Source organism: Meleagris gallopavo, chromosome 4 (genome assembly GCF_905368555.1).
Source record: "Meleagris gallopavo chromosome 4, MGAL_WU_HG_1.1, whole genome shotgun sequence".
In the NCBI taxonomy this organism is placed as follows: Eukaryota; Metazoa; Chordata; class Aves; order Galliformes; family Phasianidae; genus Meleagris; species Meleagris gallopavo.
In genome coordinates this window covers 31,253,382-31,279,613 of record NC_139407.1, presented here as the reverse complement: position 1 = coordinate 31,279,613, position 26,232 = coordinate 31,253,382, and the positions used below count along the sequence as shown (strand labels likewise).

General features: G+C 42.4%; 1 long non-coding RNA gene across 1 annotated transcript in view; it reads left to right on the top strand.

Moving 5' to 3' along the window:
* Positions 1–24,877, top strand: part of LOC146544462 (uncharacterized) — a 75,547-nt gene extending 50,670 nt beyond the window's left edge. Inside the window, exons 5-6 of the long non-coding RNA XR_014882996.1 lie at positions 13,688–13,771; positions 15,183–24,877. This is a non-coding gene — a long non-coding RNA (uncharacterized LOC146544462). The remainder of the gene's footprint in view (positions 1–13,687; positions 13,772–15,182) is intronic.
* The last annotated feature ends 1,355 nt before the right edge of the window (positions 24,878–26,232 follow it).

Below are 26,232 nucleotides of genomic sequence, written 5' to 3'. Positions count from 1 at the left end.
TGCCATTGTCATTCCTGCAAGCCCAGTAGAATCAGTAAAATAATGAACTTATCATCCCATTTGATTCAAGAGCATTTTTTCCAAGCAATCCTTAGATAGAAGGGAAATGCAACACAGCATTTAATGAAATTGAATACTTTTAACACTGGAGAGCCACTGCAGAAAGCATTTGAGTGCTCTGCGGAAGTGGGAAATGCCGGAGATAACTGGTGAGCCAGATTAGCCACACAGTGATGGCAAAGCAATGCTCAGATACTCTAAGCACCTTTGCCACTAAGGAAACTCTGAGAAGTTACAGCGTGTGAGGAACTGGCCCCAAATTTAGCTATGGAAATCCTGCTTGCACAAGAGGGACTGCTAACAAAACAAGGAGCCTCACGAAAAGAAAGGAGTGCACAAATCCTTGCTGTTGGGTCATGGTATTTGTTTGATCTACCTGCAATAAATGATGTGTGACTATACTGTCTTACAGAGATAAAAGCAAGGTGGCTTTTAATTCAGAACATTAAGAGAAAATATTAAAAACTTCTTATCAGAGCAATAATTTATGGCTAACTTCAAGTGCTCATAATCTGCCATCTATATACATTTCTATCAAATTACCCTGTAAATAATTAATAGATCTAATTCTGTCAGTGTTGCCAGGGCAGGTTTCCCTCCAGAAGGTTAATGCAATGATTTAATTCTTTATTTATGTGATTAGCAGCCCCAATCAGGCTGTTTTAATGAGGTCGCAGGCAGCGGATTATCTCAGCCGACTTGCCTGGCAGGAGCCCTAAGCGCCCCATTCTTGTGGTACCAGGTACGCTTTCTGTCCAGCTGCCCCAGGGCAAACCATTGGCAGCTACGGGGGCAGAGCAGGGGCCCCAGCAGGGCAGTGAATGTTATTTACCCCTTTTCTAGTTGCCCGACCCATAGCTGCATAGTCCAAGTAAAACACAGAAACACAGGGATTCTTAAATCGCATCTGCCTCGAGATTCAGAAAAGGGGAATATCACTATGAGGAGACATGGGATAATATGTCACAAGCAGTGCCTCGGGCTCATCTGTAAAACTTAGTGTTTGGATTAAATCCAAATGATGATCCTCCCTATGTCAACAAGAGAACCTGGCAGTTATTAGATTCTTCCGGAGAAGGAGTTGATACAAGTGCTGCTTTCTCAAGATCTCATAAATCTGCATTTCTATGTACACAAAAGCTTGACACACACAAATAAAACAGAACCAGAATACATTTCTTTCATTCCCTCAGTCATTTTTCTTTCAGTTTTCCACCAAACCCAGCCCACCAGAGAAAAGAGATCTCTCTGCTGGCTGCTTATGGAATTAAGGGTCCAGTTGCAGTACTCGGATTCATTGGGCCACCTGGGATCACTGTAACCCCACACACAGCGAGAAGCCTCACTCCTCCTGATGAGGGCCATCAAGCAACTCTGCTGTGAGCCATGCTGATGTCAGTGGATTTGATAGCAGTAAGGGAGCACCAGGAAGGTCCCACCTGCCTAGCTGGGAAACAGAGAAGTCTCGGTGTTCCTTCGTTCACAGCCTCCATTCACATTGGCTGAGAAGGGCAGGAGAAACAGGCTGGATGTTTCTTTTCCTTTCTTTACTTTTCTTCTGTCAAAGGCATCCTTCCATCTTTCCAGCTCTCTACTGACCTGCTTTTTGTTTGTTTTTTCTGCCTTTTTTTTTTTTTTCTTTTTAGTTATTGAATCTTGTTTCCCCTGCCAAACTGCCTACAGCTCCTGTTCTGTTTATTATACACAGCACAGAAAGGAATGAAAAGGAACGAATCTTGGAAGAGAAACAAAAGCCTGCAATAACCCGTATTCTCAATTACCCTGTAGCATGCAGGCTGGGAACAAGAGGAGTTGCCACGCTGACACATGCAGCTGAAAATTGGGTTTGCTAGGTACAGCAATGTTAAAGGCAGCCTTTCACTGCCTCCCTCCCAGGCTGCCACTGTGCTGTGCCCTTCGTGAGTGCTCCACCACTTATTGGCACAGGTATAAAAGCATCCCTTGGACAAGAGACAGCTCAGGTAAGCTCTAGAGAAATCAAAGCAGGAAAAGTGGATAAAAGGCAGTGGTATTTCTGTCACTAACTCACAGACGGGTTTATTCTCTCTAACAATTTCCACCTTGGCAAGCTCCAGGTCACTAAAACAACATCCAGAACAATGAATTAAAGATACTGAAAAAGATGATAAGAATGCAGCATTCTCACAGAAATGTAGAAACTCCCCACACTTCCATGCACTGGTTATCCTCAGGCCTCCATCAGGCTGAGCACTTTGTGCCTCACTCACACTTGTTGATTTTCAGTGCTAAATCCTGCCAAAAACAGATTGTCAGATCCAAGAATCTCTGCAGGGCACAGTCCAGCAATGTGCTTCAGGGATAACTGAACAGGGCTGGATAACACACGGACGCTCTCTCTGTGCACAACGGTTCCCCTGTTACCCTGCCAGGTAACATGACTGCCTTCTATCACTTTTAAAACTAACTATGGAGGTAACTGCAATATTTTCCCTGAATGAACAAACAAAGAAGGGAAGCGCCGAGCCCACCAGCACTGCCTGCTCAAGATATGCATTACTGCAGGACTCTGCAGAGAGTCTCCTAAAGACCATACTGTGTCTCACACAAAGCCACATCCTCCTTATTCTCATGCAGCAGCAGCTGCAGGGACCAGGGGGGTAGAAGGAAGGGAGCAAAGCAGCCAGACAGTGCTCACACATCCTCACCTGCAGCAGTGAGCAGTGAGCCAGCCTGCCCTTTGGGGGGGGAGATGGAGGGAGGCAGAAGATACCTGCTCAGTGTGCAGAGGATGGCTTTCTGGGGATTGGTTTTCCTTTCTTTTTCTCAGGAAGCATTTATCTTCTGACAGTTTTGTTTTGTTTTCTTTTTTAATTTACAAACAAAACCCCACGGAAGATCTCTTAACCGCTACTCTTTGATGGTTTTTTTTTTGTTTGGTTGGTTGGTTGTTTTTTTTGCTAGAACTAATCCAGAAAACAGAGACTGATGAGATCCCGCTTGTCCCCTATGGTCACCACTGCCCAAAGGACAGAGCCAGATTAGAAGGAAGCTCTTTGGGCACCTTCTTACCTTCCAGCATGTCATCCTGATGGGATCTCTGTGCAATCCCTCCTTCCACTGGTAGAACACACTTTCATTCAGTGTATCACAGAATCACAGAATGGCCAGGGTTGGAAGGGACCTCAAGGATCATGAATCTCCTACCTCCCTGCCACATGCAGGGCTACCAACCTCCCCATTTAATACTAAACTAGGCTGCCCAGGGCCCCATCCAATCTGGCCTTGAACACCTCCAGGGACGGGGCATCCACAACCTCTCTGGGCAGCCTGTTCCAGCACCTCACCACTCTCATAGTAAAGAACTTCCCCCTGACATCCAACCTAAATCTCCCCTCCCTCAACTTAAAACTATTTCCCCTCGTCCTGCAGTTATCAACCCTTTCAAAGAGTTGATTCCCCTCCTCTTTGTAGGCTCCCTTTAGGTACTGAAAGGCTGCAATGAGGTCACCCCACAGCCTTCTTTTCTCCAGTCTGAACAAGCCCAGCTCCCTCAGCCTGTCTTCATAGGGGAGGTGCTCCAGTCCCCTGATCATCTTAGTGGCCCTCCTCTGGACCCTCTCCAACAGCTCCTGTCTTTCTTGTACTAAGGGCTCCACACTTGGATGCAGTACTCCAGATGGGGCCTTACAAGAGCAGAGTAGAGGGAGACAATCACCTCCCTGTCCCTGCTGGCCACCCCTCTTTTGATGGAGCCCAGGATACCATTTGCCTTCTGAGCCGCAAGGGCACACTGCTGGCTCATGTTAAGCTTCTCATCTATCAAGATACCCAGGTCCCTCTCCACAGGGCTGCTCTCAAGGACCGCTCCTATCAGTCTGTATAGATGCCTGGGATTCCTCCGGCCCAAGTGCAAAACTCTGCACTTTGCCGTGTTGAACCTGATCAGGTTCAGCCAGGCCCACCTTTCCAGCCTGTCGAGGTCCCTCTGAATGACATCCCTACCTTCAACCGTGTCGACTACACCACTCAGCTTGGTGTCTTCAGCAAACTTGCTGAAGGTGCACTCGATTCCATCATCGATATATCTCAGATTTTAGGGGCTAAGGAGGAGGAAAAAGGCTTACACTGAATGTTACTACCCTATTTTCTTCTCTACCAATCTGATTTACCCATTTTGAGGGCAATAGTGATGTCTTGATGTCTTAGGGAATGCACAACTCACATACTTGCCATAAATAATGGATAGCATATTACACAGTACTTAATATGTAAGTACTGAAGAAGTAAAAGAAAATGGAAACAAAATGTCATTAAGGGACTGACCTGTTTAAGTACTGCAGAAGGTAAAGAATATTTCAACTTCATTCTACTTCCCATTTGGCCACATATCCAAAATGAAAACTGAGATGTTTCTCCAGCCACACGTAACGCTACTGCTTAAAACAAAGCTGCCGCGCCCAGCACCCTGCATCTCATTGTACAGCGAGCAGCACAGATGTCTGCAAGACTGCATAAAACTAGGATGAGCTTGGGGAAGAATATTCTTCCAGGCAAATTTTTACCTCGGACACTTAACAGACCCAAAGCTGACATTCTAATCATTCTTGATGTATTCTTTTTCATCCTTGAATTTTTGGAGTGCTTTCTGAAGCTGTGTGACTCTTGCTATAACAGTAACACGCCACACAACTTTTTTGTGACATGGAAGTCCCCAACCTTGGCATATTTAATTTCTTTTCATTCATTTCCTCTAGCTTTATTTGACGTGATTCCTATCAGATCTCTGCCTGCAAAATAGTCTGCAGAACGTTTTTTTTCAGTCACTTTCTCCAGGCTATGTATGGTTTTATAGACTTGTATCAAATCTCTTCCTTTCAGCTATATCTTTTCCAGGATGACAAGTCCTAATCTACTCAGGTTTCCCTGTCACAAAAGCCACTTGCACCCAGATTGCTTTGGTCATCCTGCTCTGTGCCTCTTTCACATCTGATGTGTTTCCTGAGGGGCAGGGCACCATGTGCTACTCACAATTGACGTACTGCTTGGATTTAGAAAGTGGCATAATTATGGTTTCCACTTAGTCTATTCTGTTCCTAGCTTTCAATTTGATTAGCTTTTGACCACTTCTGAAAGCCCTGAACTGACAATCACTTCAACTTATCTACCAATATAAAAAAAAAAAAACAAAAAAACCCCACCAAACCAACCAACCAAACAAAAACAAACCAGAAAAAAAACACTGTTTCTGAGTGATAAAATATTGGGACACTTTCTTCCTATTTACATTCCTTTCTGTTTATCTGCACTGAATTTCATCTGCACTTTCCTAACCTGGCTCTCAATTTGAGATGATCATTTTGCAAACTGACTCATTTCCCTGAAAAAATTGAGTTCATCATCCAACTTCACCATCTGACTTTAGCCCCGCTTCACCTTCTTTGTGAGCCTATCAAACACCACACCACAGATCCCTACAGAACCAGACTTGTGACTTTCCTCCACAGTGACAACTTCAACCTTTTATTTCTACCTCCCACTTCCCAATTTTAATCAATTTTCTGAAGCACCTCGCTGTCGTTTCATGGCACCTGCATTTCTTAACATCCCTTTGATGCTTTTTGAAAATCCAGGTAAGTTATATCACCAGTCTGGCCCATCCACTCCTCCAGTCCTACCCGACAGTTTGATATACCGTGATTTTCACTGCAAACCTCCAGATAGTTCTTTGTCACTGATGTTTACTGATGTTCCCGCTCATTCCATTATTATTACAGCTTTTGCTAATGTACTTATTGCAAATACTAGGTTTACCACTGTAAGGCTCTGGGAACCTCACAGGAAACACTTAAAAACGGATGTTAAACTGGTGTTTGTCTTCTGTTACCAGGACATAAGCCAGGAGTGCACACTGGAGGTAACACTTGCCCTATTTCATCAACCTGCCAGGAAAGACATCCCACTGCGGGAGCCCCCCATGATCTTCCACAGCAAACACCATGAAACATCTCACTTTTCTACGCACTCCTTCTGCATAGTTATTGCTTACTGGTACCTACAGACTCCAGCAAGCTTCCTGCGTCTCATGTGTTTGAAACAGGATTTACTAGGGATTTTTTGGTGCTTTCTGTAAATTTCTCCAATTCTTTTGGCCTTTCTTATTTCATTTTTCCCTAGAATCTGCCTGCCTGGGTTTACAAGCCTTTCTGCTTTTCTCATTTGTCAGGCCCAAGCTATCTGAAGGATATTCTTGCTTTTAGTAACATACTTTTCCTGCTGTTTAGCCATCTTATTTTCCTCCTCCTTTTTTTTTCCTCTTTTTTTCTCAAGGTGATAAATAGGATGCATTTGTTCTAGGATTCCATCACCATCTTTAAATTGTCTCTATGTTACACAGTAGGACTTTACTCTTTTAGTTTTTTCTAGCTTCTCCATTTTAAAATGAAGTGTGACAGCAGTGGATGTTTCAACTTTCCTTGCATCTGCAGGAATGCTTAATCTACCTGCATTACGGTCCCTGCAGCAGAGTGGACCTTTGACAATGATGTTATAAACTAAGCACAGTCCACTGGCCTGGCTCTTAGAAGCTGCTCTTGTCGCTTCCTTGACTGCTGCTCCATGAAGTGGTCACTGATGGTCTCAAAAAACAGACTTGACACTGGGCCTTCATATGACATTTACCCAAGCTACAAAGGGGTCATGGAAATTGTTTATCTTTATTGTGTTTGCTGCCCTCAGAAGCACTCTGATCTCTCTCAAAATGTCACAGTCACTGTCTCACTGTTGCTATCCTGGTCAGTCAATGGATAATTTAGTCCTAATGCAGTATTTTTCCTATTTAAGTGTAAAACTTGAGTTGCTGACAGGGCTATTCTATTGATCTGATTTCAAACTTTAACACTAAGCAACATCCACCACTGCTATTTGACTCCATCTTTCATGAACATTGTGTTGTTTGGTCTTACAGTGCCCCATGACCTCCGTATTCCCTCCTGGAATCTTTCAGTAGGACTGGTAAGTCAATACCATGGCTTACAGCTATTTGTTAGGCATTTTTACAGAATCACATGACCCACTGCTCTGGTTTCTGACTTCTCTGCAGCTTGGTTAAATGGCACGTGGTTGGCACCAACAGTTGTTTTTCTTTCTTGATTGACTGCTGCTGATTCCTGCCTTAACCTTGAATTTAAAGACACAGAATTGTTATTGCAAGTGTTTCATCTCAGAAGACACCTGCCTTCTGTAAGAAACTAGTTTTGACTTAGATTCTTATGCTAGCTGAGATTTTTTTTTGTCTCTAGGCTCAGTCCAGTTTTGAGAAAGCCTGTGCAATAATTCCTGGTGACAGGACAATCAGAGAAGCTGCATCTTGCACTTGCCTTACTAGTACAGATCACATCTTAAAGTCTTTGCTCATGTCCTCTTCAACAAGAAGAGGTAAGAGCAGAGCTCTTACTAAACCACTCTGTTCCTATTGAAGATCTCTATATACTCATACATTCTCAGGTGCCCACTGATAATAAACTTGTATCGCACAGCCAGAACTAAAAGCACTATGAAGTGACATTCGCGCTGTGAAGCCTTAATTTAGGCACCACAATGATTAGAGTGTTTTAATATTATAATAACTGATAAATAGACTATGTGTCAGACATTTCATTCCCTTTTAATCAAAACTCCTAGTCTGCTAAATTAATCACCCCCTTGGGGTACAGTAGCAGATTTCCAATTTAGTCATAGAGCATCATTAATAATGAAAAGTTCTGGAGGCAAATTCTTCTATTCATGTTCTTTTGTATGATCGAGCAGGTTTAAAGAGACAAGACGGAGAACACAGAAGACATCAACACCTTCCAGCAATCCAAATAAATAAACATCATTTTTGATGTCAATCCTTTAATGACTGTCCTCCTCCTTGAATATTAAGAATATCATCACAAAACCTAAAAAGCCAGCCAGAAGAGTTGCGATTCTACTAAATGGTATTAACAAAACCAAAGCTAAAAAAGCATGAGAAATGGAGAGGAATGTTGCATTTTGAATAGCTCTTCTATTGTAGTGTTGTACTTTTGGTTTCATTATACTGTCTAATTTCAGAATGAAAGTGTTTCTGAACAAGCTTTCTTTACATGTAAGCTTCCATTTTTTCTTCACTAAAGTAATTCAATAAGTAAATTCAGTAAGTTTGCAGGTGACAGTAAGTTGGCAGGAAGTGTCAATGTGTCTGGGAATAGAAGGCACTTCAGAGGGATCTGGACAGGCTGGGCTGAAGCCAAAGGGATAAGTTCAGCAAGATGAAATGCCGAATCCTGCACTCTGGCCACGAGAACCCCAGGCAACATGACAGGCTTGGGGCAGAGTAGCAACTTCTTCCACAAGACTATGTGGAAGAAATGGACCTGGGGGTGTTGGTCTGAGCTCAGCTGAATGTGAGCCAACAGTGTGCCCAGATGGCCAACACGGCCAATGGTATCCTGGCTTCTATCAAAAATAGTATTGCAGCAGGAGCCAGGGAGGTGATCATCCCTCTGCACTCAGCTCTTTTCCAACTTTAATGATACTATGATTCTAAATTTTTTAGAAAAACATCTTCTGTTCTGCTGAGTTTTAAACATATTTCTGTGTAAAGAATAAACTTACTCTCTACCCACTAATAAATGTGCTTCATTTTCTGCTCAAGAGGTCTCCGACTACAGATACAAGTTCTTGACCTACTTGGTGATGGTGGTACTTGGGAAGAATAAAAGGCTTCGATAACATGAAGCGGCAATGCTCATTTTGCACCGTTGTAGGAAAGCATGTTCCTTTTCCATCCCTGTTTGAATTCTTTAATGCAAAAAGAATGACAGGCTGCCTGAGCCATTGAAACCTTCAAAGGACGCAGACCAGGCTACATTTTTATCTGTCCATTTGCTTCTCCTTATCTGCTCTGCTACGTGCAGCAGGGACACAGGTACTTGGAAGTAAGTCAGAGTAGCTCTCCTTTGCCATGCTCACCATTCCCCAATACCTTTACCCTCTGGCACTTCTGTCAGAATCAACACAGTGAAGGTGGTTTTAGGTGGCCACCAACTACCTTGGATTTACAAGTTGACAGTTTGCAAACACTGTAGTATGCAGTATATAGTGGGCTGTTAGAATGCCAAAAAGTAGCGCAGGTTCACCTCACACGCTTGGATGTCAACTGACGTAAATACATTGCTTATTCAGACAGACACGGCTACAAATGTTAACACAGCAATTTATCTCCGTATCTCTGTATCTAAGCTGTCTGTGTTCAGAGATCATCTCATCCTAACGGTGATCTCTAATGATCTCTTCTTAACATTATGCTCCATGAGCAATAGGCAGGCCTGTTCTCCCTAAGAAGGAGAGCTCCAGCTAGAAACAAAGAGCTGATTAGAGGATTTCCTTCTGTTCTGGGGCTCTGAGGAGTTTCTTTAGGCATGAAGCTATCAAATAAAACCCTCTGGCAAATCACTCTGGTGTGCTGGCAGCCCATCCTGCTCCTTTCCCTCCTCCACTTGAAGAGTCATAAAAGTCCAAGGCCAGAGACTGCTGCTGAACCAACAAGCAGGAAGGATTTACAGCCAACAGTAACTCCTGACCTCATCAAACTCCACTCTGGGCCATTTATCACTCCTCTGTTGGAAAGAAAAAGCATCAAAGTGGAGAGGAATCAGGAGGGAAAGAAGGAAGGGAGACAGAATCACTTTCACTTTACCTTCACTAAAAGGTACAGAAAACCCCCCAGCAATACAGACGCGTGCCTAAATGCCCTTGAGTGCCAGTGTCCGAGGAAAAATCCCCAGTCATTAAGTGAAATGGATTTTAAACAAATACTGAAATTCATCAAACAGCTGAGAACCTTTCATCTCCAAGCCACTACAATCTCATTGCCATGGCATTGTGATAACCTACAGACACATAGGTGAGAAGATAGCTAGAACTATGGTGCTCCAGCATCTGAGCTGCTAACAAATAGCACAGTCAGACAATGTGTGCTGCAAGGCTGTCTCAGCGTGGGCAGAAAATAGCTGAGTGTCCGCACTGGATTCACCACAGATCTTGCTGGTGCCGTGAAAAATTATAAGGATGATCAGTGAGAGAGTTGGACTGCATCCTGTGAGAGACAGAGCAGAAAGATCTTGAAACAGGAGCTTGGGGGAATTCAAGTATTCTGATCATCTGCACCTTCTACTCAAACAAATATTGCCCAGAGGAATGTTTGTTAGCCCCACCATCAATGCACACCCTGGTTTCTCTTCTTCTGCTCTGTATTTTTGAAAATCATACACAGACACAAAAAGTTCTTTTGGGGTAGTTGCAGAAAGTCCCTGAATACAGGGAGTAAAGAAAGAGAACAAAGGCACAATGCCTTTTTTTCTGCCTGTCCTTCTGAATTTCAGGTCCTGCCAAGGATGCATCTAGGTGTCCCAGAAGCAAAGCAGCCCAAACTACTCTGAAAATCCTTCCTTTATGTTTTATCAAAATAATCTGAAGCTGAGATGCACCTGCATTTTGCCTGAAGGGAATGGCACTGAGAAGAGGATCACAGGAGCTTTATCAGCCTTCTGAACCACACAGATCTGCCTAATTAAGACAGCTGGGGAAACAGCAGCCATTTATACATCAGGAGATAGAGAGCTGTTCTGCATCTCAGCCACCTTGTTCTCTTCAGATCAGTAATTTCTGGGGAACCAATGGCTGATGCTAAGGTGGCAACCCCCTGACATTAGCTGTGAAATCACAAGTTCTCAAAGGATCCCAAAAGGTTCAAGGCAGGCAACACAATTTCTGTTTCTAAACTGAATCACTCAGTGCCATAAGTGAGATAAAGACCAATGCAGCAATGCTGAGATGGCACAGCAAATTCATGTGTTGCAGCAACAGGCAAGAAACGTAAAGATTACAGCATGGAATAAAGAGCAATGTTAAAGAAAGACAAAAATAAGCCATTAAGAGCAAAGAGACTTCCAAAAACACTAACAGAAAGTTGTTGATTACAGGAGAAATGTAACTTATGTAAGCACATTAAATGTCAAAGAGATTTTTGATATTTATATATGGAAACATCTACTAAGCACAGGTTCAGTGATGTGTACGGTACTAAGGTACTGGAAACCTCTTCTGGTAACAATATAAAATTTAAAATAATGGGATTTTTTGTATATAAACATGTTAATAAGATGAAAGCTCTTTCTATGTACTCGCAACCTACGGAAACAAAACACATTTATAGCTCTGCTATTCCTGCTTAATTTAACAAACTTACTTGACTTAAACTTTGGCTACCCTTATTCATCAAGATTCTACTTATGATTTCTGCTCATTCCATCCCTTAGTGATACCACATGCTACTTCCTATCTTATCCTCAGCATTACTTTTAAGTCTAATAAACAGTAACAATTAAATGCCCTACAATAGCCAACACCTCATTTGGTCCTCTAAGTCAAAGAGCATATGTGAGTGGGACAAAAAAGCCTTGTTTTTCTGTGTAAAAAGATTACGTGGGCTATGAAAAGCAAGTAGAAACAAAAAATCAGCCCTAATCCTGAAAGCTTGGGAAATGCAGTTTGTGCTTCTCAGCTGCTGACTCTCACCCATGGATTGGGTGAGGCCACATCCTCAGTGCCCCGCACGGCCCTGGCTCTGGGGAGGAGAACCCAGCAGCAGGCAGGGGCTGAGGGGCACGGTGGGCACGGCTGGGCTTCTTGAGAACCACCTAGATTGTAAGGAAAAGCAAGACTGAGGCTACAGAGCTACAGCATCCAGAAAGCATCAACGTTAACCAAATTATCTGGGGATAGAAAGAAAAAAAAAAAACAACCAACCTACAAAAAAGCCCTGCGCTCTTTCCCTGAAACGTGTTATTTATTTTAAAAAAGATATTTTTCATCAAAAGTCGGCATTGGCTGGCTGCTCAGTAATTCTAGCACCAGACAAATTACAACATTCCTCACTACAGCTTTCCAACCCAGTAATCCTACAAGGAACTGCACAATCAGAATTTTAAATGCCCTGGGAACTGAGTTAATACCAGATGGTATCCAGCTATATTCATCATTATAATTTCCTAATATTATATTAACATTTACTAGTTTAGCACTTGAATCATCTAGCACGACACTGCTAAAATGTATGTCCTGAATTCAGTTCTGTGCAGAACGGTTTTGACTCTCTCTCCTTGGCTGTCATTTCTTCAAGTTTTTAATAATCTTGATCTTTTAACATTTTATGGCCTTACCAAAAGCGCAGGCTTCTACATATAACATTATTTTGTCTTTTCAGTTACAGTCACAGGATTAGATCAATCTGTAGGTGCTTCTGCCTTTTCAATAGCGTCTAGGTTTTTAATAATATCAAGATGAAAATGTTTCTTTGAAACTGAGTAAAACATGGCACGTGAATAGACTGTGCATCTTCTGCATGGCAAGTGATCAGAGCCTCCAATTTGCTTGTGCTGTTATCCTTCCTGACAATGCAGTAGAAAACAATTTTGGATATCTCTTCTTATCCAACTTCAGACTGTTTTCTACTACAGATGCTTTAAATTATACTCGGTTGTAAAGATTTACAGTGATTATTCTTACAGGTGGTTTTTTTGTTTTTTTTTTTTGTTTTTAAAGTCACATAACACCCTTTCAAACTTTGCTGGTGCATATTTGGAATAATTCTACATTTTATTCAGTTTTGGCAATAAAAAACAAAGCTGTTCAAAGCTTGAACAGCTATAACCCAACTGCCACTGTCTCAAGGAATGAGCCTTTTTCCAAAGCAGAAAAATGAAACAAAAATGCTTGCCAAGCAGCACGTCTTGGCTTTCCAATGACTAGCATGGTATTTTGAACAGTGAATCTGTTTCCCTTTCACTGCAACATGAAATAAATAACTTGCAGATAAACATCCCATACGACAGTTCCTGTGAGGGTATGGGTTTGGCAAAGCTGTGAGCCGGTCCTGCCAGCCCCAGTTAGAGAGCATTATAGGATTTCTGTTCTCATTGGAAACACCACTGTTCCTCCTTCAATTATCCTTCTGCCTTTCTTTACCTTCATCCCCTGCACTAACCACAGAGCGCAAAAATGGCACCACTGGGGAAAAAACTGGCATGTAAGGAATCTCTGGTCTCTGTCAGCCTGATAACCCACTGGTCAGGTCTTCTGCTGGGACACAGTGCTGTCTTGTTAGGGATGCTGGCTGACTTAGTGCATGGTGTGCCTCCATCATGCTGTCTTACAGGAGAAGCATAATTTAGATGTCACCAGGATGACCTCAGGCTGGAGGATACTCCTGTAGTCACTCACTTTCTGATGTCTTACAAACATAATTTCACTGTGATACATAGGTCATGAGGAAGCAATGTTCAGAAGATGGGTTTGAAAGCATGCAGCAGTTTCTAAAACACCTTTCTCAAAAACACCACTAAATAGAAAGCAAACTGACAAAAAAGCATGACATCAGTTTTTTGTTGTTTTTTTTTTTGTTTTGCTTTGTTTTTCTCTGAAATGGGGTTATCAATAACGTGTCATTTCTTTTAAGGGAATGGTGCAGAAGTACACAGGGAAATGGCTATGGTAATTTATTGTGACTCCTTATTGCTAGGTAGGCTAAATATACTTCTCAAAATATTTTTTCTGCACACAGGAGTCCTTGCTACTGTGCCTGCCGTATATCATACTAAGGAGTTTGGCTCCATCTCCCATGACACACACAAGTGACCAGCCTGCAGTAAGTACCCTACAACATTACTTTCTCTGTTGTAATAGTGAGACATAAATAACCACGTTCCCCGTTAAGCTTTGTCGCCTTACTACCATTTTCAAAATTGAAGTAGATATTTGGGCGCCTCAGGATCGAAAGGATTAAATTGCAAGAGTGCCACCTAGCACAGTTCCCACTGAAAACAGCAACATCTAAACATTCAACAAATCCTACAGATTTGTCCTGCCTCAGTGCATCCTGAGTCCCATTGAAGTGAAATGTCTATAAGTATCTAAACCCATGATAGTTCTCAAAGTAGCACATGTAGGCTCCAAAACTCCTCAGTAACTGCAGAAAATATATTCCAGCAACTGCTGCAATGCAGGTCTTATGCCACACCAGTCTGTAGCCTGCCTGCCATGGATGGCAATGGCAACAGCTGGGGTCTGATGGTATGTCAGTATTTCACTTGCATTATATTTTTGGTGTGTTAAAATAGAGCATTTACCAATACAAACAGCAGCATTGTGAAGACAAACTGTTTACATATACCATAACAATCATGCTTCAAGTTTGCTTATTCAATATCTTCTGCATCTACAATTTAACCTCCAAAAGCCCCCTGAGATTCTCTACCTGTACATCAAAGCGAAAGGTGACCACCTCTGCTCAGTCAGACACATGCAGCTTGCTCTTAGAACAACACTTGGCCTTGTTCACCGTTATTCCAGGTCCCCAGATTAAAGCTGGTCAAAGTAAAATGTTACAGTTTGCTAAAAAGCAGCAGAAGAAAACAGTGGGATCTGGCAGCAACTTGCCCCAACGGGAGCAATAACAAATTTCAAGTCCTCTATGCTATGAATCTGTCCTGAGCTTCCCCTCCATGTTACTACATGCTACTACAGAGCAAGTCTCTTCCCATTTCTCTTGCAGTCATCCACTTGCATTAAAAAATAAAAACAACACAGGCACCAAATTGGCTGGAGGGCAAGAGAAAATCTGGCTGAAACCCACTCTTGATGACATGCATTGCTACCTGAGATCAAGGCTTCAGCCCCTATTCTTTCATGCACCAGGAGAGTAACCTGAAGAGATCAGATGAGAGTAGAGGGGTTAATTAAGAAGCAGCAATTTGTGTTACACTACCAGCACAATCCAGCATCCACTGAAATCAATGGAAAGGATCCCTGCAGTTAATTCAAATTAATTAACCCAACTAGGACTGGCTCTTGAGTGCAATATGCAGCAAGCTAGAAATCAGCAGCAGAATCGCATCGTACATTACTTATGCAAGGGATTAAAAGCCAGTATGGTTAGGACAAACGAAAAAGTATCTTTTATGTGTTCTTAGAGTCATGTGTGCCCCTTTGAATGCTACATTTCAGCTGAAAAAAAGCCAAACAATTGAAAACAAAAACATAAACTCTCTTTCTTTTAGACATGAAGAAAAGCATAGATTGTTGGAAATGAAATTCGCATCAAGGACAACCTGCAGCAATAGGAAGGAGAATGCAAAAATGAAACTCGCCATTCTGAAAAATGTTTTTTTCCACACACAGTTTTAAAATGTCTCAGCAGTATCTAAAGGTAAGCAGAAGCAAGACCGACTACTGTGGATTAAAATGTGCCTTTCCTGTTAGGCACAGTCCCCCTGACCTGCAGCTGAATTGCCAGAGGGACACTTGCATTTCCTAACCCGGTGCTGAGAACTCAGAGCATCAGCTGAGCCCTGTCCTCAGCAATTGCTCCCAGGTTGCTCCAGCCTCAGCCCTGCACAGCACCAGTGCTTCTGGAGCCCAGTGCCACACCGATGCCCAAGCAACAAACATGTCCTTCCCTCCAAGGCAATCAAAACTTCATTCTCAGTATTGAAAAGATGACAAAACTACACCTTTGCATCCTATGAGACAGCATATGAAATCAAATTTTCTAGGTGAGAACAGCTGAGACTTCCTTACCTGTGGGCGCTTGTCAGAATTACCCACTGGACTATCTGGCTGGTCACAGGCACAACATGTGCCAGGCTGGGCATTAGCTGTGTGTTTGAGTGATGCGACTTCAAGGCTGACAGTCCCACACCCAAATTTTTTCTCTGTCTTAAGATTTGCAGATCGGTAAATCAATTTTCCGAAGTATAAAATAGCCAACTACCTAGAGACTTTTCTTTAAGCATCCAGAATGTGCAACTGAAATTAACTTCTGAGAGGAGAACAGACAACAAACCAAATTACCTGGATATTTCCTGAAATCTTTTGTTGTTGCTCTAGTTGAAAAGACACAGTTTTCCTGACCTCACCCTAACAAGCAAAGTTCCATTGAAACTGGCTCTAAGTCCCATGCTTTGTGAGGCTGGCTTCAGAGCAGGATTTCAGGGCATGCAGCTCGAGCGTTCCTCTCCCAGGCAGCTCCAAAGCAGAATGAAATTCAGTCTCTGGGAATTTTCAGAGGGTCACACAGCTAATAGACATCCTATGTCTATAAATGACCCCCCATGTTTTTTTTTATAGGACACTGTGGAAACAAGCTTCTTTTTTTTTTTCCTTTAACAAATATCACACAGTAGGTAAAACGCCATGGAAGCTTTAAATCCAAATCAATGAGCAGTTATTACCTCCCCAAGGTCACTCTGACAGTTTTATTACCAATGACACAGGAGCAAATGTTGCAAAAGCAATGTGGCAAAAGCACTGTGTATTACAGTTCTGTGCATGGCGGGAAGCTAAATTACCTCAGATATTGTGCTGGTGATAGTACTGATAATACGTTTTCAGACCAGTCCCAGGTCATGTCACGTCCATGGATTATGTATGGAACTGTCAAATTTTCCAGAAAACCTTCTGCTGCTCTGTGCATCCATCTGTGTGGTGGTCCTGTGTTGCAGCTACTCCTGCAGTATCACTTATAAAGTGCCAACACGTATAAACGTGGGAAACCATTTAGAATTTAGTCTTGTACATACAGTACAGCAACATAGATTGACTTCTAGCTGATCGTTGACAGTCCTAAAAAAAAAATCTATCTACATTACATCCCGAAAAGCATAACAAAATGAAGATAGAAATACAAGAATACGAATACAAACCATAAAGGAATGCCACAAGGTTCCTCCTATCTAACAGTATGTTTTCAGTGAGCAGCCTCATAAAGGCTCGAGCAACATCCTCCTTGCAGATCGGAAGAGGCAGTGTTCCTCGGAGGAAGGTATGCAGCCTCTCCAGCCTCAGCCTGGTGCTCCTTTTGCAGAAGGCATGTGCTTTGCTGTCTGGCTCTGGTGTACACACACAGAGACACATGCACACACAGTGCTAGCACTTGCAAACACACCAACCCCAAGCAAAAAAGCTTTATGCAGTTTTCTTTTGAGAGATGTGCTCAAGCCAGATGGAAATATACCCAAAAGCACTGGAAGGAGCTCAGTGGAAACACACTGGTGCAGCTGAGCTGGGTTTGTTCTATACTGTTAGAGGCAGGGTTGGGCAGGTTTTCTCTCATAGCAAGTACCAGAGAGATCTGAATCACAGAGAGGAAACCTGGCCTGGGAGTGACTGAAAAATAGAATTTCTTCTACATCTTCTACATCTCTTGCCTCTCCGATTTCTCCAAGGAAACTTCTGCTGTGTTTCGACAGCTATTCTCTATTGCCAATGAAGGCTGTAAACAAATAGGAAGGTGCTTTTAGCACACGTAAAAATACAAGCTTTGACAGCCCCGCTCTTGAAAACAATAGCTCCCTTCCTTTGCAAATTAATTTTAATAACTGTGGCTAGTTTGCTGTGAGTAGTTTTGCATGAACACACACAATTAAATTAATATGCAAATGTTCCTGCTCCCCTGAGAATACTAAGAGGCATTCTTTACAGCGTGTGAGACAAGGAGGAGGAAAAGAAAAAAACTCCAGCAGTCCCAAAAAGAGGCTTGTTGAGCAGGGTGGGACTTGTCTTTCTTTGGCTAAGCCACTGAAAAGGGTTTCGAGCCTGACTTAAACAATGCTTGTTCACGAAGCAGAAATAAAGGAGGAAGAGGAGCCTCTGGAGACAAAGGGAAAAGACCAGAGCATCCCAAGTTGTTAAAAATCGACCTCAGCAAGTCTAAATCTTCACAAAGGTGGCATTTACTGTGTCAGGCCTCACAAAGGTTCCCATTCTTCCCTCGCCCACGGGGACCCCCTCTTTCTCCATCCATGTTTGAGCAAGGGCCTCAGACAATTAGCATGGCCTCCGGCCCTTCACCCTTTAGCTGTCAGTCAGCTTCCCAGGCAGATGGGCAACAGGATGAGAAAAGATGGTTTCCAAGCGGCTTTGCCCTCCTGGCTGGGAAGGTGCCGGGCAGGCACTGCGGCATGCAGGCAGCCTCTTTGTAGGGCCCCAGCATGAGAGCCAGAGAACGGCCAGACTTCCCAGGAGCCTCCATCCTCAGCCACAAAAGACCCTCCATGAGCTGGGAGGCAGGGATGGCTCAACAGTTGCTGGAAGTTGTTATGGAAAAAGTAACCCCTTCACTCAGGCCCTTGCGTCCTGGCTTTGTGGGTTTAGACAAAAACATTTGCTGCCCAGACAGCAGATAGATCTGTGTGCCAGAAAGATGGATTAGGAAAGACTGGGTGCATGGCGGCACGGACACGGATGTGGGTCTCCAGTGAGGGGAGGGAGCATGGTGGGATACAAAGTTGTTGCTGTGCTGCTGCTCTCAGCACTGCGCCTTTCTCACCACCCCCTGCTCAGTGGGTCTCAAAAGATAATTAGGATAGCTCTGCTCACCATTCTTGGCTGGAACTAATGGAGCTGAGAAGCACCCATTATCAGTTATTTGGCATATGGTCCCAACATCCTTGATTTGCACAGGTTTTGGAAGGTTAGGAGGTCAGAGAAAGAACTGGTGAGTCTGTGCACCTTTCATGCACCTGCATGGTGTCACACAGCAAGGATATTGCGGTGTCACCCAACAAGTTTTCACTCTCTCTATTTTACATTGTCCTTATCTCAGACATGGGGGTGCTGTAAAGGAAAAGAACTGAAGCCGCTCCCAAAGAATCTGACATGCCTATTATTAGTTGCATAAACAAGTGTTATGCTAGACACCAATTCCTTAAAATCTCATAAACATAACCATAGGAAGAGGATGGAAGTTATTAACGTCTTCTTCTGTTGCTCATGTGAACCTGCCATCTTTCATTCTGAGGAGCTCGGTACTTCTGAGAATGAAAACAAACAACTTCCCTCTCCCCCTGAAATCCTAGCACTAGTGAAAATTTATATGAGATTTCAATTTAAAAATACAGTTTGTTTTTATTTACTTTCTGGTTTTAAGTCTTTAGGAAGAAAACTGCTATGCAGCTTTGATGGCCAAATGATTCTATAAATCATTAAACAAATCAATCGATAAGTAAACAAAAAAGAAATAAATCATATTTAAAATACAAACACTGGTCATTTTCACAGTTTCCCATTCCCAGAAGCTAGCATAGTAAGCAACACGCCAGATTGTGTCATGCTCTGAAAAACAATAGCAAATTTTATTAATAGTTTTATGCATTATTGTTGCCTTCCTGCTGTTATTACTGAGCCTACCCTGCCTTTCTCCTTCCTTTCCTTACACATGCCGTCTGCTACTGAGTCTCTGGAAACTGGAAAATAGGAAAAGGGCATTATTATTTGTGGTCGCAAACTAAGACTGCAGCATGTGGTCTGCTGTAGAAGCTGAAAAGGTAAAGGCTGTCTGCGCAATTAAAAGAATCAGACGTCAAATAAGCAGTGGGTGGGAGAGCATGCGGAAGCAGTGAAACCATCGCAGGGCCTCGGGGGTCTAGGCCTTGATGGCAGAGGTGATGCCCTTCATTTTAATCTCCTTGAGGAGCACAAGGAGAAGAAGGATTTATGACACAAATAAAGAAATTACTATGAATAAAACGTCTGTCTGGGCTGCACTGAAAAATGTTTGGCTCAGAGTTTTATTGTGTTTTTGTTTAACCTCCTCACACGAGGCACCAGAAGGAGCTGAAGAGAATTGGCTCTCAGCACAGAGGAAGCCTCAGCCAACACCTCTGCGCAGACAGCAGCAAACACAGCCACAGCTCAGAGCTCAGTTCTCATTTTGAGTGGGCTTTGGAGTCCCAAAGGGATTTGTAGACACAAACACGTTTTTTAATGTGAATTTGCAGGAACTAACAGTATTACTTCCCAGGCACCACAGTACCTTGTGCTCTAAACCAAATATTCCACCAAACCATTGAATCTGAAGTGAACTGCTAGGAAGTACTCTTATTTTCTTTCTCTTCTCAAAGCCTAGTTTCTGAGAAGCTCTAGGCCAACAGTTGAAAACCAAGAATCTAACTGAAGCAGAACTCCCCTTTCCCAAGGAAAGCTGCCTGGCAGAGCATGCAGGTGCTCCAGGCTTTGCTCCCTGTCTGCCCACCTGCGACAACACCTCTCTGCTTAACATGGCTGTGGGCAGCCAGACACCTTGGTGCTGTACCAGCCAAAGCAGGAGCTCCTGCTGTTATTTAAAGGAGTTTTAAATACTTTCCAGCCCGTTTGCTTCTTTTTTTGATCGCTGCCTGGTTTGCCCTCTGATTTCAGCTGGCTGTGCCTGTGTATCAAACACCTGCTGAGGAACAGTGAGTCAGTTTTGAAACTTCAGACCTCTGCAGTTCAGCCTGTTACTGAGCTGTGTTTATTTTTCTACTCTGAAAAAGCGAGTATCTTAGAAATTAAAAGCTGTGACCTGAGCCAGGTAAGCTGATGGAGAAATAAACCTATAATAATAGGCTAAGAGATCCCTAGAATGGCTTTCTGAAAGCAAGTTTTTCCTGCGAGGGCACTGGTAACACTTTGTGGCGAGTAAGAGCACTTAATCAAGTGCTGTTTTATACAAAGTGTGTCTACTTACGAAAAATCACAAAGAGCAGATTAGGATGAAGTCAATTGATTCAAAATTGTTTGCATTCACGCAACTGACAGTATTGAAATCTCGACTTCCCCCTGGCCTGGGTTGGTTGCTCATCCAACTTCATGAATGAGATGAGCAGTGAGATAGCAATACAATGAGAGGAGACAGAAGGGTAATGCAAACACTGTGTGGTGTGGCAAAGAAGAACATAATAAAAAATACAGAGAATAATCAAGGTACGATAATTTAACAACAAGGGGAACTTAGACTTGAAATTTCAGCTCTTCTGGAAATGACAGATTGCCTTGATCTAAACACCACCATTTTCCAGACACAATAAGTCCTGCGTCAAGAGTGTTTAATACTAAAATTGCAGTGAATATTCAGGGCAATGCCATGAGTCATAGCAAAACAATATTTCATGCAAAACACACACACAAAATCCACGTATACATGCTCTCCTTCCAGATTGTTAAATAAGTTGAAAATTTTACATGCTTGAAAGTATCATACGTAAAATGTATGTGCATGTCTAGACTAGACCTTTCTGTATAGAGTCATACACATATGTGCAAGTATAAACTGCACATGCATAAACATCTGTCAGGCTACATATTGACCACAGACTTGATACTGAAGGTCTTTTCCAACCTAGATGATCCTCTAAGCGACATCTAATTTGGTTTGAACTGCTACATATATTTCAGCTAAATTCACATGCCTGATCTTTAGTGCTGTATTTGGTATAGAATCATAGGGAAACATGAGACAGAAATAGAAGCTGCACTAAAATAACTCTTTGTTCATGTGGTGAAGTGCTGGCATTACTGAAGCAGGAATAGGTACATTTCAAGCAATTTAAACAGAGTAGTTCTAAAAACAGGTATTTATATAATAGCAAAATAATGCTTCCATGTTTTTCAATTCAAAGTGTCCCTTATTAGATTTGATTGGCTGCTACATAAGAAATCACGATGATCAATCTTTTAGTTAATCTCCATTGTCCTTCAAGCATCACAGTGACATGGCTGGGACATGCCAGCAGTCGTAGATGCTTCATTAAGTAGTTAATTGGCAATAGCTGTAGGGGTAACTCAACATTTTGCAAAGAGTTCAAATAGCACTTTAGGGCACAATGCGTACCTCCATTGATATCTTTCTGGGTTGTTGTGATTACACTTAATTAGGGTTCACCATCTCTCTTCTAAATAATAAAAACACATTGGAGACTTGTGAATGCCAGAGGGTTATCTGGCACATCAAAGCCATATTTTTAACAATAGATGTATGGAAGTATATAGCCTACACACTGAAATTTAGCATGACTGCTCTGGTCTTGTATTAGAGAAAATTTTCTGTGCTGAAAAGCCCTACGGTGAATATGTTCTGTGTAAGTAGTTCAGAGGAAGGATGTGAAAGCAAACACTGATTTACTCAGTAAACGAAAAGTTACCATGTAGTAATATTCTTGGCTCAGATCAAATGCTTATCTAGAGGAGAATCCCTTTATTAACAGCACCATAAACTTCCAGCAGCTGGAGAACATTTGGTCAGTTGTGCCCACAAAAAGCATGGTTAAAAGCCACCGGAGACAGAGCAATCTTTCAGCAAGCTGCATGCGTACAGCAGTCAGAGTATTTCTAACAGCCCCAGCAGCTATCACACTTTCCCCTCACAGGAGCTGTCAGTGAGGCTGGTCAGCTATCTATCATATGTTCAGCCACGAAACAGCACAGTCTTTGCAAAACAATCTTCATTCCTTGGACCATACTCATTTCCTACAAGCCCAAACTACAAAACCAAATTTCAGATTACAACATGCTTTTGCACTATTTTCTTTCACTAAACACAAATATTCAGTAAACTAATTACATGACTAATATTAGAGAAATGTTGTCCAAGAACTGTACTCCCATGGTCAGTGCACAGAAAGACATCTTGCATCCCCAAAGACATTAAGCCATGCTTAGATTGCTGGAAAGACTAAGGGAAGGGAACACGGAGTTTCAGGTATCTTCAGGTGAAGGATAGAAGTGATGCTTTCTGCTCTCAGTCCAGGCACCTTTTGGCCTTGGTATCTGTTTTCATTAGAGAGGCACACTGGGTGTGTGCAAATACAAGAGATCTCTGAAGAGACACCCAAACAAATCAAAGACTTCAGTCAAAATTAATTCTGTGCCAAAGACGTCCAGCTGGCCAAGCTGAGAGGCACTCTGGGGCTGCTGGAGACACCAGCACTGATGTGAGCCTGAACAGCCACGCAAAGGAAGGACAATGCCCTATAGGACCACACAGGTAGGGGAAAATACAGTGCTGTCCCACCACTCCTGTATTCTCCTGCTAAACCACGCTGCTGCCATCACTAGCAGTGCTCTCTTTGCTCCTTTTCCTCCATAGAAAGAACAGCCTGGTATACAGATGCATGAAGTAAATAACAAGTGCTGGTGATGGTGCTGAGGTGCATCTCAGAGGAGAGGAAGAGCTTACCATAATGACCAACTAGACTGGTAAGAAAAACACCTGCACTATAAAGTCATCATGACCAAAGCAAGAAGAAGAGTAAGCTCTTATGCTACCAATCTTTGAAGAAGACAAACCATAAAGAAAGAAAAAAAAACCAAAACGCTATGAAATAGAAACTTTGACATATCTGCTCTTTTTCAAGGTTGAAATATGTTTCAATTTTCTAACGGTCACATTCACATACAAATACACAACAGGATGCTTTCTCATCTGCTTGCTGGACAACTGTACTGCACAGAAATGCTCAGATATGACAACAGTCAGACCAGTCAGAGCCTCAAACCTGTAGTAGGCCTGAGACATGTATGAATTGTTTATCCGTGCAACTGATGCACAGTTAAGGCCTGCACAGCTTGTCAAGCTAAAACAAATATGATAGGTTTTGGTGACTCATAAAAATGCAGAAGCAATCTCCTGCAGCCAGAACCACCTTACCAGACTGAAACACCAGCAATGGAAAGAGGGAAATGGAAACACGGAGTCTGACTGTACCTGGCTGTCCCAAGGGATAGAAGGAGAGAGGAAAGGCTAGTCTGTTTCTCTCGCTTGGTTTCCTTTCCTCACATTGCTTTCTTAGTGATCTGATGTGCAGGAACAGGGTGCTTCCTTCAGCTGGAGAGTGGCAGTAGGAGTCATGGTGTAGCACAAGAGGAAAAGGCTGCTGCAAAGATCAAGGACTCCACTTTCGTCCTTTTCTCCTTCCTCTGTGGTTTGAGGCCAGCAAGCATTGCCTGTATTCACCACAACTCTTAGCCCGTTGTTATAGACAAGCCTTAATTCAGCTCTCAGTACTAAGGAAAAAAAGGCCAGCACCAAACAGTGGCTGTAGAGGTTCTGAGTGTTTGTATAAAAGCAGGATAGTGTCACTTAGAAAAAGTATACAGTGTGTAAAACTATCCAAGTATGTTTGAATGCTTTGTGCAAAGAGTCATTTTTCTCGTTTCTGTCATCACAACTGGCTTGCTTTTCCAAAGGAGGAGGGAACATCTATGGCTGCTCTTCCTGTGCTGCAACAATTTGAATGCAAGCAAGCCTAATGCTCATGGCTGTGTACCAACACTTTCATTTCTAGGCATAAAAGAAGAGGTGCATATGCTCTGTTGTGAGTATAGGTATGCTCACAACAGAGAAGACTCAAACCTTTTACTGCACTTTTACTCCAGAAAGATCTGCTCACATTGTACAATGGGATTCCCCTGCAAAATTTCCTCCTGGATGTACAAAGCATCTATGCAGTGATTGATAGGCAGTGTACTCTCAAAAGTGACTCAAAAATGACTGTAAGAAGGGATGCATTCTGTGAATCGTTCAGAAAAGTACAGTAGAATGGTTGGACTGGACTTGGTGTGGACTCCTAAAGCACCTTCCCAAAGCTCCTATTCTCAACCTAACCCGCATTTTCTTAGTTGTTTAGTTTTTTTTCCAGCCTGGTTACAAGACTGTGAGACAAAATAACAAGGTTGTTCACAGAGGAGATTACATCTGTATATGTACTCTGCTCTGTCCTTTCTGAAAGTACAGGCCATCAATTTCAGACAGATTTCATGGCTTCTTAAAGCTAAGCATTCACTTAAATATTTGGCAATTCAGATCCTTAGCGTACAATTGCCTGTTCTCTGCATGTAAAAAGAACATAAATCTGTTACTGTGGAACAGAAAACACAACTCCTGTTCAGTAACCGCATCTAATAAACATCCTGACCACAATAAAGTTTGTTCATTTGAGCAATCTCTGAATGTACATATAAACTGGCTTCCTGATCCAACTAGATGCTTCCAACTCCACGTGCTGTTTTCAGAATACAGACTCTTCCTCCCTCCAAGATATTTGGAAGGATTTTACGGTAAGCACTGAACACATTCTCTACATTCCATTAAAGCTTAAAGCATCATTTATTATCCAAATACTAGATTGTGAGAGAGCTTTCATATTTTACGCAGTCTTTAAAGTTTCCCATATATTTTTTCAAGCACACATGCTCTCCTATTGACAGAATAATAGAGGATAATTTTTTCCTTGCCTTCTTTTACATTTTCCACTCCTACTCTGAGAATATGTTCCAAGCTTACTGATGTGTAATTCTAATTCCACATCACATGAACATTATTTTCTGTGTTACAGTACACATGCACTACATTACTTATAGTAAACAGCTAGTGGAATCAAAATAAAATTAAGATTGGATGGAAATTGCTGTGAAATTATCTTGTCCGTTCAATGTATTGTCAAAGCATTACCCCTGGAAAGATTCTGCTGTCCACCAAAATCCAACACAAGTAGCATCTAGTTTCATAAGCAGCTCCATTATCAGCTTCATCAGCCCCATTATATTTTGGTCTAACATAAGATACACTTTATGATGCTCAGCTGCAGAAAAGGCCTTAGAACTTGATTCACTTGTTTTAACTAATGCATGTGTATTCTACCACAGAACATCAAAGCAACTTGTAGAGAAAGACTCAGAAAAAGGAAAACTCCCACTCTAAAATTTGGTAACAGTTTCACTGGAACCAGTGAATTCTTGCAGATGTAGCCTTTCCCACTCCGGGCCACTGAGAGAGACTGAAAAGGACGAAATAGACCAAAAGGATCCTGACTACACACCTATTAAATACTGCTAAAAGCATGCAAACAACCTTAAATGACCATAAGACAGGGAGGTTTCGGTGAGATTCATCACTCTGACTTGCACTCTAACATTCTTCCCCATGGCAAATGGTGCCTTGCTGCTCTTCTATCACATCCTCAGTGATGGAGCAGGTAATCTTCCTGTTGTCCTGAAGGGATACTGGCAATGTTAGCCAAATCATGCATGAAAAGCAAGGCTTTCATGTGATCTGCTGGCTCTGCAATCAGACATACCTGCTTAGAGGACTGCAACTGGAAAATCTTACTGCAAAACCAAGCGAGACACTACTGAAAATATTGACTGTGCTGCAAATCAGCTGTAGTTATTCTGGAACATTCTGAAGTGTGGATGCAGTTTTTTTCTGGTGTCTTATGCTACCAAAACACTCTCTGTGCCTGTCCAATTAAGGGGCTTGCACCAAACAAATCATCTTTACCTTCTGTTTCACCC